The sequence below is a fragment of the Leopardus geoffroyi genome, chromosome B2 (assembly GCF_018350155.1).
Source record: "Leopardus geoffroyi isolate Oge1 chromosome B2, O.geoffroyi_Oge1_pat1.0, whole genome shotgun sequence".
NCBI lineage: Eukaryota > Metazoa > Chordata > Mammalia > Carnivora > Felidae > Leopardus > Leopardus geoffroyi.
Window position 1 is genome coordinate 120005829 of NC_059332.1, and position 14156 is coordinate 120019984.

The following is a 14156-nucleotide window of genomic DNA, read 5'->3' on the forward strand; positions in this document are numbered from 1 at the left end:
AGCTCGTCCACGTTCACTGCACTGTGCCATCCTGCAGTTTACATGGGCCTGGTTAAATGGCTTAACCAACTAGGCTACCATTTTAACTAAATCAACATTTACAGAATAGAAGAATAGCTTAAAATGATTCTTGCAAAGAAAGTGCGTTAAAAAATGATACTAATAATGCGAATAGTCTCAAAAAAAAAAAAAGAACAGCTGACATTTCTATTCCTGGTATGAGACACATTTTTGAGGAGAATATGAAAGTTTACTTGCATATGAAAAGAAATTGTCAAAACCCACAAAGCTATGAGGAAAGGTTTTGGAAGTTTTGTGTTCTACTTATAAATGCAAAAATAAATAAATATATACATACCGAGGACTCATTAAAATTTTTCCAGTAGGGATATATGATCAAAACATTTGAAAACCATTGGCTCAATATCATTCCTTTTGGCCGATATTTACATTTTAACTGGAACTTCCAGGAGACAATTTCTCTACTCAAAAGATTCTGAGGCTACAATTTAAGATGCTTAGAAAAAAATATAGGGAGGAAGAAGGCCGTTCACACTGATATGTACATCACATCGCCACTGAAGTATAAAATTTAGTATACTTCCCTACTCCCATTTAGTATAAAATTATGGCATAAGGTTATTTTTGTCTTGAAACTCAGACTTTAACGTAGAAATTTTAGGATTTGACCTTAAACCTGTAAAAGGGTAATTAAATGAACTGTTATAGAAAATAAAGAGAAAGATGATTTTTGTGATTTGAAAGATAATAAGGAATTTAACTTCTATGAAACTGATTCATACAGTTTGGAAACATCTTTGTATCCTTTTGATATTAAGTTGTATCCAGATTATAGTCAACTTACTGTCTTTTGTATCAATATTAAAATGATTTGTTTTCTTATATGCCAAAAAATCTCAATCCTGGAATATTACATCTTTCTAATAGATCTTTGCCTACATTTTGTCCCAGAGTACTTTTTTTCTGAAATGCTATTTTCTTTAATTGCTCACTTAAAAAAAAAAAATCTCTAGTATTGTCGTATCATAGAGGTAATGAAGATCAAACTTTTTTTAATGTTTATTTATTTTTGAGAGGGAGATTGAGAATGAGCAGGGGAGGGGCAGAGAGAGAGGGAAACATAGAATCCAAAGCAGGCTCCAGGCTCTGAGCTGTCAGCACAACACCCGATGCAGGGTTCGAACTCAAGAACCGAGAGATCATGACCTGAGTCGAAGTCAGATGCCACCCAGGTGCCCCAAGATCAAACTCAAACACAGCATTGACCACTCTCACAGCAGGGCTCCATTTTACATATCTCCTCCCTATTACTTATGGTAATGTTCCACCAGGTCCCCCCTCAGGAGGACATGTGGAGTCATGGGAACTACATGACTTTTTGTTCCCAATATTTGCCAAGACATAGAATTGTTCTTGGCCAGGTCGATGAGTCTTGCTTGTACTGGTGTGTGACCAAATCTAAATGAAATTTTAATTGAAACATTTCAATAAGTTAGACAGAGACAGATAAATACTGTATGATAGCACTTATATGTGGAATCTAGAAAAGCTGAACTCATAAAAGAAGAATAAGAATGGTGATTACCGGGGGCTTGGGGGAAGGAGGAATTGGGGATATCATTTAAGGGTGCAGAGTTGCAGCTAGCAGATAAATATGTCCTGGAGATTCAACGCACTGCATAGTGATTAGAGTTAACAACATAACCTAAAAGAGTATTTTATTCAGTTCATCCAGAAACAAACAGTAGTGAGAATCTAAGTGTGAGTCAATTTACAAGCCAATATAAAAACTATTCATGAAAAAGATCATCATTAAAAGCCATAAGTTAAACTCCATGATTTTTTTTTTCACATCGGAGCTACTGCTCTGGCAAGTCCTTATTCACTCTCCTGGGTCATTGGCTGTCTCCTCTCTACTGGATCATTCCACTGGCATGCAAATGTGCTCTAGTACTTAAAAAAAAAATAATTAAAAACCTCTCCTGAATCCATATGTCCCTCTAAATACTGCTCCATTGCTCAGCTCCCTCTTCCAGCAAAGCTCATAGAAAGAGTTGTCCATCTTGCTGTTTCCAGCTTGTTCTCTCTCATTCTTTCTTGGGGCGTTCAAATGAGCTTCCGTTTCTATCATCCCACCTGACAACTCTTACCGATGCCAATGATGACCTCCACATCTTACTTGATGTCATCCTACTTGTCTGCAGCATTTGACACAGTTAATGACACCCTCTTCCCAGAAACAATTCACCCTGCTGATTGGACCCCACTCTCTCCTTCTCCTGCTCAATGGCTGCTCTTCTCATACTCCTTTGCTGGTTCCTCCTCATCCCTTCTGAGTCTAAACATCAGAGTTTCCTAGATCTCAAGCCTTACGTCTCTTCTCTTCTGTAACTCACTCCATAGGTGAACCATCATGGTGCTAAAAATCATCTGTGTGCTGACCCTGGGTTTTCTATCTCAGTCCTGACTTTGTCCTTCCATGCCAGACTTTTATATGCAACTGGCAGGCTTACATCTCCGCCTGGATGTTGAAAGGGCAGCTTACATGTAAGGTGCACAAAATTGGCTTCCTAATTGGCATCCCAGACTTGCTGTTCCTTCAGTGCTCTGTATATCTGTAAATGGCAATTCCGTGTCTTTATTTGCTCAGGCCGAAAATGGGAGTCACTCCTGACGCTTGTCTTTCTCTCATACCCCCACAACAAATCCGGCAACAAATCCTGTCACCTTGACATCTAAAATATATCTATTCTGATCACCACACAACATTCTAAATAATAATGAGTCTGTTTACCTCTACCTTCTCTCACTAAATATTCATAAGTCATGGGGGGGGCATAACCTTCATTTACTAAGCGCTGTATCTCCTATTTCTAGAATAATATCTGGCACATCATAGATGCTCGATAAATAATGGCTGAATGAGTGAAAATTAAGTGAATTCAATGTGACTATCCTGGATGACGATGCAAACCCATTTTCTGTCAAAATTCATTCCTTCTACTGTAGGGCTGTGACAGAGCTCTTTACTAACCATACGTGACATCCTTTCCCCCAAACTTCACTAGTTTCCATAGCTATTGTGATCTTTGACTAGTCCATAACTTTACAACATGTGTTGTTGTTTTTAATTTTTTTTATGTCTATTTATTTTTGAGAGGGAGAGAGACAGAGCACAAGCAGGGGAGGGGCAGAGAGAATCTGAAGCAGGCTCCAGGCTCTGGGCGGTCAGTGCAGAGCCCTATGCGGGGCTCGAACTCATGCACCACGAGTTCGTGACCAGAGCTGAAGTCAGACGCTTAACCGACAGAGCCATCCAGATGCCCCCAATACATGTAGTGGTTGTTGTTGTTGTTGTTTTCAACTTTTTTTAAACATTTATTTATTCTTGAGAGACAGAGAGAGACAAAGCACGAGTGGGGGAGGGGCAGAGAGAGAGGGAGACAAAGAATCTGAAGCAGGATCAAAGCTCTGAGCTGTCAGCATGTAGCAGGATACTCCCAGGGAGTCGTGACATGCAACACGGAGGCTTTCTTTCCAGGAAGTAACTTTATTCCCCCAGGCATGACTCAGTGGGGTTCCCACGGAGGAACTGAGCCCTGAATGACACATGGCATAGTTTTCTATATATTTTTTGCTACTCTGTCTCCCATATATGGTAACACACAAATGTGCAGTTTGATCAGGTCTCATGTTACAAGGTTGTGAGGAATGTTATGTACTAGGATAGCCAGGTTGCCTTGAGGTTTTTTTTTTTTTTTTTTCCTCTCCTTAGGGAGGGGACCCTACCACAAGCACAGAGCCCCATATGGGGCTTGAACCCAGGAACCATGAAATCATGACTTGAGCCGAAGTGGGATGCTTTAGCCAACTGAGCCACCCAGGCGCCCCCAACGTACGTTGTTATTAACAGGAAACCCAGAACTTAACCCTACTGCGAGTTGAAAAACAAATGAGTTGTCCCAATTTTCAAAACTTCTGTGCAGAAAGACTGTCTAGCTATTGACCTCTTTTCTGGAACAAAAGAAAATTTACAAACACCATAGACAGCATCAACTCAGGACACGAAGGATGGAGAGATGAACTGTCTTTTATCACATCACCCAATATTTTCTTCTTTGTGTCTCTTTAGAGCTAAGAAAAGCTGTTTTCTGGTAACCCTTATATAAATGTCAGAAGAGCCAGGCATCCTAAAAAAAAAAAGTATGGTATTCATAATTCTCTAGTAAAACCAAAAAAAAAAAATGGCAGATAAATGTTTAATAAACTTAATCTGAGGTAAAAGAGGGAGAGAAAGTATGAGAGAGTAAGAGAGAGGATTTGACAGGAGAGAGAGAGTGCCAAAATAGAAATGTGTGACCTGTACCTCAGTAATTTAATTTTCAAGCCTTATTAGACAGTAAGATTTATACATTAAATATGCAGTTATATATATTAAATATTTTATATTAGAAAGTCTCTAGATTATTTTTCCTCAAGAAAATTAGCTTTATGAGCCTAGGAAAACACTAAGTTTCAAAGCATAAGGTTTTATGATTCACGAGAATGTACATAGTAAGCTCTTTCTGCCTGAGAAGTAGATTCTGGAACAGAAAGACTCCATAAGATTGAAGTTTCGTAATTTCTTTTTTAATGTTTATTCATTTTTTGAGAGAGAGGGAGAGAGAGAGGCAGAGAGAGGGAGACACAGAAACTGAAGCAGCCTCCAGGACCTGAACTCTCAGCACCGAGCTCAATGCGGGGTCCGAACTCAAACCATGAGATCATGACCTGAGCCAAAGTGGGACGCTTAACCAACTGAGCCACCCAGATGCCCCCGAAGTATGGTACTTTCAATGGAGACCTTGGGCTACTTCCCAAATACAACCCACTGTCTACTTCAGAAATTAATTTATTACTTGACTCCATGAGATTCTCTTCCCCTTAGCTTCTAATCCTAGCAATAAATATCTTGTTTACATATTTTCTCCAAATTTAATAAAGCTATCCATTTATAAATGATTATTAAATGGTATCTAAGCACACATTTTTAAGCAAATGCCAAGATAAAAATAACAATATCGTATGCCACATCTGTGATAATTCACGATTTATCATGTCGCTGTGGTGAACATGTGCATTTTAGAGAATTGCAGCATTTTTGCACAATGAGGATATTTAAAATATCTTCCTGGGCACCTCGGTGCCTCAGTTGGTTAAGCGTCCAACTCTCGATCTTGGCTCAGGTCATGATCTCACAGTGGGTGGGATTAAGTGCTGCGGTGGGCTTTGTGCTGACCGCATGGAGCCTGCTTGGGATTCCCTCTCCCTCTCTCTCTGCCCCTCTGCTGTTCCCATGCACACGTGCTCATGCTCTCTCTCTCTCTCTCTCTCAAAATAAATAAATAAACTTTTTTTTTTTAAGTTTAAGAAATATATACCTCTGGGTGTTTTGACATGTAATCCAATTCCCCTGAGGGGCCGGGATATCCTTCAGATAAAGAGAAATGGTTTCCCTGGAAATTTTCCATCCATAAAGCGCATCTTCTGGAGTCACAGTTATTTGAGCATTCCGCTTAAAATAAGCGAAATCAAAATTATTTCTTCATATGTCACATATTTTTAGAAGAAGAGAACAATTTTAAAATATTTGCTACTAGGAAAATGCACTACGGTACAACATCGGGAAGAAAATTCACCCAAATTGACACTCTGACTTACTTATTAAAGACTAAGTATGTGTGCTCCATAAAAGCATGATTTTGTGTCTATTTTATTCACTGCCAAGTCCTCAGTGCCCAAAGCATGAATTGTGCAGGTGAGGTTCTCTGGTGTTAGGCCAGAGGAGAAATCAAGGTCACTGCTTAGCTGGACCCAGCCCTAGGAGAACTAAACTTACTTCTCCCTTCCCTCCCTCTGTCTTTCCATTCTGCCTTCCCTCCCTTCTGTCCCCCCTTCCTATTTCCTTCCTTCCTCCCTCTCTCCTTCCCTTCCTCCCTCCCTTCCTCCTCCCCCCCCCACCTTCTTTCCTTCACCTCCTTCCTCTCTCCTTTCCTCTTTCCCTCCCTCCCTCCCTCCCTCCCTCCCTTCCTTCCTTCCTTCCAAAGTACATACAAGGGAAGAAGTATCTCAGGCCAGTCATCATAAAGATAATCTCTGTTATAACTCAGAGAAGACATAACTTTCATTTTCTCAAAGACAAATTAATCACATAATAGAGTTTTAAGAATATGCTTTTCCTAGGACATCCATATTCTCACTCCCCTGCTCCCAATTCTACCATGCAAGAGGTTTTTCCAGTTGTTTTAGGGTTTTGTTGTTGTTGTTGTTGTTGTTGTTTTAAAAAATCTGGCCCTCTTAGTAAAAGCCATTCAAATATTTTTGTAGAGTAGCAACGAATAAATTATTCTGTGCTTTCCCTCATACGGAGATAAAATTCTTGGTAAAGGAAAGGCCTAAGGGCTATAAACAAGTCTGCTCATATTTTCTGCTTTGAATAGAATTTTCTCTTTAAGAAATAACTTCTTAAATAGAACAACACGAATAATTTTGAGAAAAATGGTCAAGCCCTTTAGTGGACAATGTGAGGGGAGAGATATGTTTGTGAATTTTTAGCAGATTGTACAATAGATTACTAGTATACGATTGTACTGTATATATAGTTTGTCCATAGTTATTATATTAATATAGGTAATTGGTATATACTCATCTCTATACAGTAGATTTTGAGTGCCTTTAGAGTTTAGAGAGCATATAAACCAAATGCCCACACTTTATAGGACAGGAATCGGAGGCACAGAGAAGCAGAGTAACTTAGAGACGGTGTGCAACTTCTCATTCCTGATTCCAGAATCTTCTCCTTATATCGAAGAGATCATGCGTGGGACTGTGCTCTGATTTAATGCCTGCATCCCAGGGTCTGAGCCCCGGAGCCTTTTAAAGAACTCAATTCAAAGTGATCGCCTTAAGGAAACCTCACATGAATCTGCTAAGTGCTAGATGGGCACTTGATGTGGTCAATGCCTAGTGAAGACCCTTAAGCTTTTCCATCTCTCCAAGAACTATTGGGATCATGACCTACCTTCATGTGACTGAACTCACTAACTAATAATATTTCATTATCTCCTTTGCTTAGAAGTAGTCAGGTAAGCTGGCAAAGATGAGCTACAACCTTTTCTTTTTGAGGCTAGGAGCAGAAACAGCCATATCCGTCTTTCACGTCTTAGCATCCCCCAGTTTCCTGGACGATGTTCTTCTTTGTGGCTATGCAAGAGAGAAATGGTGTTAAATAGGGTTTTCGGCTGCAGGGGGAAAAGGGCAACGGCTTCTGATGTGAAGTCGAGAGGATGACGGAGTTGCCTCTTTTCTCTGCAGCCTTTCAAAATTGTCTCATTACAATTGAGGTGTAACAAAAGTAAAGGCATGGAAAACAGCAATTAAAACATAGAAAGATCCTTGAGATAGAAAGGAAAAGTGAATCATCTTTACAAACATTTGCTATCAAGACAGTTGCTATTGCTTGAAATCTTCAGAAGTAAAAGATTCAAGACATAGAACTTCCAGAGTTCCCATTTTCATGTTCATTAAAGTGATTGATTAAATAAAGCTTAACTTCTTTAGTTTAGCTCAGTTATAAAATAACATTACCCGTCACAGGAGCACGGATGAATCATAATTTACTGCTAAGAGTGCCTACTTTCTGATTTACCATTTTGTGATTAACGGACTTAGTTGCAAGGGTGAAAAGTTACAATCGACTCAAAATTATTTGGTCAAGGAGTCACTCTAAAAAAACATACAAAAAATAATTGTGAATCTGGTTGTCTCTAAGAACGGTGCTCAGTTGGGGCTAGGTTTCGCATCTGTAATAAGGGAAAAGAATAGAAGCGTAGTTTCTGCTTTGCACTCCCCTTCTTTGAACCTCTGTCTCTCACCTAAGAGTTCAGGTCATCATACCTGCTCTATCGCCTTCACAAGGTTATTCGGAGAGCCAAAGACACAGGAAAGTCCTCCGTAAGATTACGATGGGATCACAAGCATTAACAAAAAGGAGCGCCAATGTAGCAATGCAACGATCCTGACTGCTCAATGTTCTTTAAGTTCACAGAGCTACTGCTGTTCAGTTAAACGCATCTATGCTGTTCAGGGTGCTGTGCTGGGAAACAGCTGGGAACAGGTTGTGGACAGAGTATCAAGCCAAGGCAGGAACACCAGATGCACACGGCGGGGGAAGGGGGGGGGGGGCGCTGTCACAGGCACAGCAAAGTCACCAAGACAGGAAGGAGGGAGCAGCTCTGGGCTCTGACACGGGCTACAGGACTGGTCTGGCCTCTCTCCCAGATACGAGATGATAATAAGCGAGTTAAGAAATAAAGGGTTGGAAACAGCATGTACAATTTTTGACAGCATTTCCTCCTAGGCAGCCAGGATGACACATCAAAATAGGAAGCAAGAAAAACAGAAAACTCGGGCCCTTCTTGTAAAACGATTTTCTCTGGATAGCGCATGCCAAAAAAAGAAGACAACAAAGATCCCATACCCCAAAAAAGGAACATGGAGTTAAAGAATGTTTCTGTCCTGCCCCCCACCCCCACCCCCACCCCACCCCATGGATTCTTGGCCCGCGTCCTTTGCAAGACAGTTTGAATCAGCCTCCGTGAAAGGGAAGGTCTTTTTTTGAGCAGAACCAGCCTGAACTTGACCAGAGCCGGTCTGAACTTTAACCGGTGCTCCTCTGGCCTGGCCTGGCCTGGCCTGGCGTGGGCGTTCTCTTCAGACCCGCAATGCAACTGAAGCCAAGACAGGATCTGAGATCATAATGACGCACGATAGCCTCGTGCTCCCCGCAGGCCCTACTGGTTGGACAGAGCTAAACCACAGGAAGGTGCCACTAGCCAACTGGTTTTGGCCTACAACAGCAGCCTGCCCGGCTCCTTTCTGTTCTCGGAAGTTTAGGATGGAGGTGTGCTGAGCCGCAGAGAACAGGTAGCATGCTCCCATTCGGAGGGCCCCGACTTCCTCAGAAGAAAAACAGTACCGAGCTCTCTTATTGAGGTCACTTGCAGATTGCTAACTTTTGCTCTGATCCAACCCTGCCAAAAGTTCGTCGCATTCACCAGCAGAGACCTGTAAAAACTCTTTCGGTTGGTGCTATAGACTGAATGTCTGTGTGCCCCCCCCCCACTCCCCCCTGCCTCCCACATTCATATGTGGAATCTTGATCCCCAGTACGATGGTGGTAGGGGGTGGAAACTTTGGGAGGTGATTGCATCATGAGGGTGAAGTCCTCACCAATGGGAGGTCTGCGGTTATAAAAGAGACCCCAGAGAGCTCCCTTGCCCCTTCTGCCCTGTGAGGACACGGTGAGAAGTTGGCAGTTTGCAGCCAGGAAGCAGGTTCTCACCAGACCTGAAATCTGCGGGGGCCTTGTTCTTGGACTTCCCGGCCTCCGGAACTGTGAGAAATAAATTTCTGTTGCTTATAAGCCATGCAGTCTACCGTATTCTGTTACAGCAGCCTGAACTGACCAACACAGCTGGATTCAAGGTCAGGGTGACTGCTGCAACTAAAACAAATCCAAAGGAAATGGATCGAAGTCATTTGTTTAATTGATGAGGCAGGTGAAGAAACATGCATTTAAAAAGGATATGATATTTGGGGCGCCTGGGTGGCTCAGTTGGTTGAGCGCCCAACTTTGGCTCTGGTCACGATCTCGATCTCGTGTTCATGGGCTTGAGCCCCTGCATCGGGCTCTGTGCTGACAGCTCAGAGCCTGGGGCCTGCTTTGGATTCTGCGTCCCCCACCTCTTTCTGCCCCTCCCCTGCTCAAGCTCTCTCTCTCTGTCTCTCAAAAAATAAAATAAAATGTTAAAAAAAAATTTTTTTAAAGAAAAAAAGGATATGATACAAAAACAAAAGTGAAATCTCAGAAACTCACAGAGGAAAAAGATGAAAAGAGAAAACTGTCCATCAAGCTGCGGTACATTTATCGTTTTGTTGAGTCATATGAAAGCACCACACTAATCTATCGTAATTCGCCTTGTTCTTTTTCAGTGAGCAAAGACATGGAAAAGCATGTCTGAGGCCCAAGATAACTAGTTACAGGTTCTGTCGAAGTGAAGCCCTCTGTTCCCCTGGATCCCCTCTGCTTCTTTTTTTCCAAAGCCGGTGTCTCCTCCAATCACCCCTTTCAGTTTTGTTTTACTTTCCAGAGGATTCTGCCCTCCTACTCAGGGACCAGGAAAGGGAGTATTTGTTTTATCTAGCCTGACAACTCTGATTCTGGGGTTTTCTTTCAAGCCATCGGAGGCCAGGTTTACACTGGCACGATGGGACTGCATGATCTCTACTGAACGAAGGCCAAATGGCCAGGAGAAGTAACAGGGCAACAAAAGCTGGGAATTTCTATCTCTGGGCCTAAGCTGACTGTTAAGTTCATGTCATATTCTTTTTTTTTTTTTTTTTTAGCACATTATTCTTCTATTATAACACAGATCTACTCTAGAACTTTCCTCGGGGTGGAGATAACTACATTCCGTATGGTCCTGCATCTAATTGCTGCTAACTTAGGTGACGTGAATTTTCCTCACTACAGTTATGAGTCGTGATGGTATTGAGGAACGGTTAAGGAAGCCAGAGGCTTGAGTCACTTTCTAGCTGTGCAACCGTGAGCAAGTTATGTGCCACAGTTTTCTTCATCTGCAAAATAGTGATGGACGAAGTGATTTTTGCTGTCACTATTACTGCCTCAGGTCTACAAGACAGAGGCTTCATTCTGAGGGCAAGGCCCAGCGCATCTTTGACCCACATCTTTAACTCTTGCTAATCAGTGGGCCACCCATCCCTGACTAATAACTGGTTAAAAGAACATGAACTAATCCACACTCTCTATTTTCTCATTGTTCCGTCTCTTTCCACAAAGTCCTTCTTTGTTCCATCTCTTCTGCGTCAGCCTGACCAGAATGGTTTCTCCTGAACTTATTCAAGTCTATTCCTACTAGATAATCTGGATGGCTTTCCTTCTAACACGACCAGAGACTCTCCCTCTGATCAGTAGCCCTCTATCCTTATTTCTTGCCTCATTCTTTTGTTTAAACCTCACACACAGAGAGAAAAACAGCTTACCAACAAACTGGATTACTCAGGCGTCGCTCTGGGGAATGGAAAATGGCCCCGCCACTCTAGCAAACAGGTTGGCAGTTTCTTAAAATAACTATCCACTGCCTGGCCCCCTCTGGGATGACAGACAAATCAGGGAGGCGGGGCAGGGTCACTGTGCCTCCTCTATCCTCGTGTTCCCTGCTCTGGAAAAGGAGACAGGACAGCGTGGAGAATTTAGAGACCCCAATTTAGAAATGCTTTAGGAGATGTTTCTTCAGTTTCTTATGGGCCACACCAGTAACTAAAGTGACCATGTGCCAAGACAGAGAAAAAAAAGCTGCAGGTTTGTGTTTGTCTGCTTTGAACACCCAGAATCCCAATCTTATGTCATAGCCCTGCTACACGGAATTCATTTACATGGGTGATCAATTAATGTGCAATATCTGCTTGGGAGTTCTCGCTCTTCTGAACCCACTAAACGTGGTCTTGAAAGCCGTGTGAAGATAAATTCACTAGCTACAGGAATGAAGACATTGTAAGCAGATCTTACTGTTTTAGGCAGGTTTTTTTTTTTTTTTTCCAATTAATAATGCTGCTTTACCTCAAGAACATGTTTTCTTTTAAAAAATGTGCAGCGGCGTGCATGTAATCCAATGTGGCAGCCACCTTACCATGAGATGACCGGGTTGCTTCCTCACAGACATCCTCGTTCCCTCCCCACCATGTTCTGGATCCAGGGAATGGATCTCTTAGGAATGGACTCATCAACAACCAAGTGACTCTGATTTTTATCACACAAATAGAAGAGGCAAAAGCCAACCAGTAACAGTGATAGAACGGAAAACAATAGAGGAAATGAGTATAGCCCAAAGTTCTCCAAGTGTACAAAGAAAAGGTATTAAGTTTCTCAGGATCCACATAAGAGTGAAAACATATGGTATCTGTCTTTCTCCGTATGACTTATTTCACTTAGCATCACACTCTTTCCAGTTCCATCCACGTTGCTACAAAAGGCCATATTTCATGGGGGAGGGGAAGGGAAAGAAAAGTTAGAGAGGGAGGGAGGCAAACCATAAGGGACTCTTAAAAAGTGAGAACAAACTGAGGGTTGATGGGGGTGGGATGGAGGGGAGGGTGGGTGATGGGTACTGAGGAGGGCACCTTTTGGGATGAGCACTGGGTGTTGTATGGAAATCAATTTGATAATAAATTTCATATTAAAAAAAAGAAAAGAAAAGGTATTAGTATTATCTTTAAATGAAGTATTTATCTACACTGGTTTTCTCTTAAAAGCAAAAAGAAAGCTCTATCTGAATTCATCCAACAACTGCTCTTGTATCCGTTACTTTTAAAATATATACTAACGTGACAGCTAATTTGGTATTCAAATGTATCTTGAATGACAAAAACTTAAAACCGATTTTTTGTATTTGTATTTGTCACACTATTGTTGAACCATTGACAACAAGAAATACACTTTGTTTTACTACTGATGACGAAATCACACTAAACCATAAATCAAAAGTTATTATGCTTCCCTCGATCATTCCCTATAACTCAAACTATAAATAGGCTGGGATTAGAAGTGAAGCTGTGAATTTTCTGAAGGAAACTAGGGCAAATATTTCAAAGTTGCAAATTTTCCTAATGAAGACTAAATAAGCAGACTTTAGTTTCTTCTCATACCTTAGAAAGGTATTTTTTCAGTCTAACTATGTTGTTTCTGAGACGTACTCTTCTGTGCATGTATCTCATAAACTGAGGACATATGACAGTGATACCAAAGGAAAGGTAACTGTCCTAGTAGTCATTTTTGGATCATTCCCTTTTGATACGATTGTATGTAAATAGAGATATCTGCTTCTTTATTTCTCATTTATTAACTGTATTTAATGAAAATTAGTTGGCTGTGTAGTATTACTACCCACTTCTTTTGCCACCTAGATTTAAGAGGGTATATTTAACATATTGGATCTCGATAAATTAATAAACAAGTAAATAGAATATTACATTAAGGTATGATATTTAACATGTATTGTCTAAATCAAATTGCCTATGTAAATAAGTGGGTTATTTGGGGCAAACATGAAGCATCATACAACCTAGCAGTTGTATTCCTGGGCATTTATCCCAGAGAAGTAAAGATTTGTGTTCACAAAAAAGAACCCTGTTGGGGCGCCTGGGTGGCGCAGTCGGTTAAGCATCCGACTTCAGCCAGGTCACGATCTCGTGGTCCATGAGTTCGAGCCCCGCGTCGGTCTCTGGGCTGATGGCTCAGAGCCTGGAGCCTGTTTCCAACTTTGTGTCTCCCTCTCTCTCTGCCCCTCCCCCGTTCATGCTCTGTCTCTCTCTGTCCCAAAAATAAATAAACGTTGAAAAAAAAAATTAAAAAAAAAAAAAGAACCCTGCAAGTGAATGCTCATAGCATAGTTTATTTGTGTTTATAATCATAAAATGGAAACAATCCAGATTCTTAAGTGGATAAGTAAACATACTGCATATCCATAGCATGGAATGCTACTCATCAATATACAGAAATTAACTACCAATATGTACACGATCTAAAGAGCATTTGGCTGAATGAGAAAAAACAATCCCAAAAGGTAACATACTATACGATTCCACTTGAACACGTTCTTGAAATGATGAAATTATAGAACTGGGGAACAGAGCAGTGCTTGCCTAGGATTAAGGAGGGGGTGAGGGTGAGAAGGAAGCGGATATGCCTATAAAAGGACAACATGAAGGATGGGACTGTTCTGTATCTTGACTGCATCTTGGTTTTAATATTGTACCGTCCTGTTGCAAGATGTCACCACTGCGGGAGCCTGGGTATGGAGTAAACATGGTCTCCGTATTATTTCTGTGTATTATTTCAACCGCATGTGAACCAACAATTATCAAGGCGAAAAAAAAAAAGTTTCAGAAAAACGATTTGTGAATTTTTATTTGCCCTTCTTATTTTATTTTCCATTTGGATTAATTTGCATGTCTATATGTATATATGATACCTTTTATTTATTATTCTACATTCAGTCTCATTTAAAAGAAAAAGG

At 41.1% G+C, this 14156-nt stretch overlaps 1 long non-coding RNA gene and 1 pseudogene across 2 annotated transcripts; one reads left to right on the forward strand and one right to left on the reverse strand.

Annotated features, from left to right (window-relative positions):
* Positions 1-1983: 1983 nt before the first annotated feature.
* Positions 1984-8867, reverse strand: LOC123609026. 2 transcript variants are annotated; one of them, XR_006717573.1, is made up of 5 exons: positions 7957-8867; positions 7697-7785; positions 7082-7263; positions 5442-5575; positions 1984-2636 (listed from the first exon to the last, which is right to left on the reverse strand). It is a non-coding gene; the product is annotated as an uncharacterized LOC123609026 (long non-coding RNA). The 2 variants fall into 2 exon arrangements; XR_006717572.1 differs by lacking the exon at positions 1984-2636 and having other exon boundaries at positions 5345-5575.
* A 365-nt stretch (positions 8868-9232) lies between these two features.
* LOC123609955 lies at positions 9233-12002 on the forward strand (annotated as a pseudogene).
* Positions 12003-14156: the final 2154 nt, after the last annotated feature.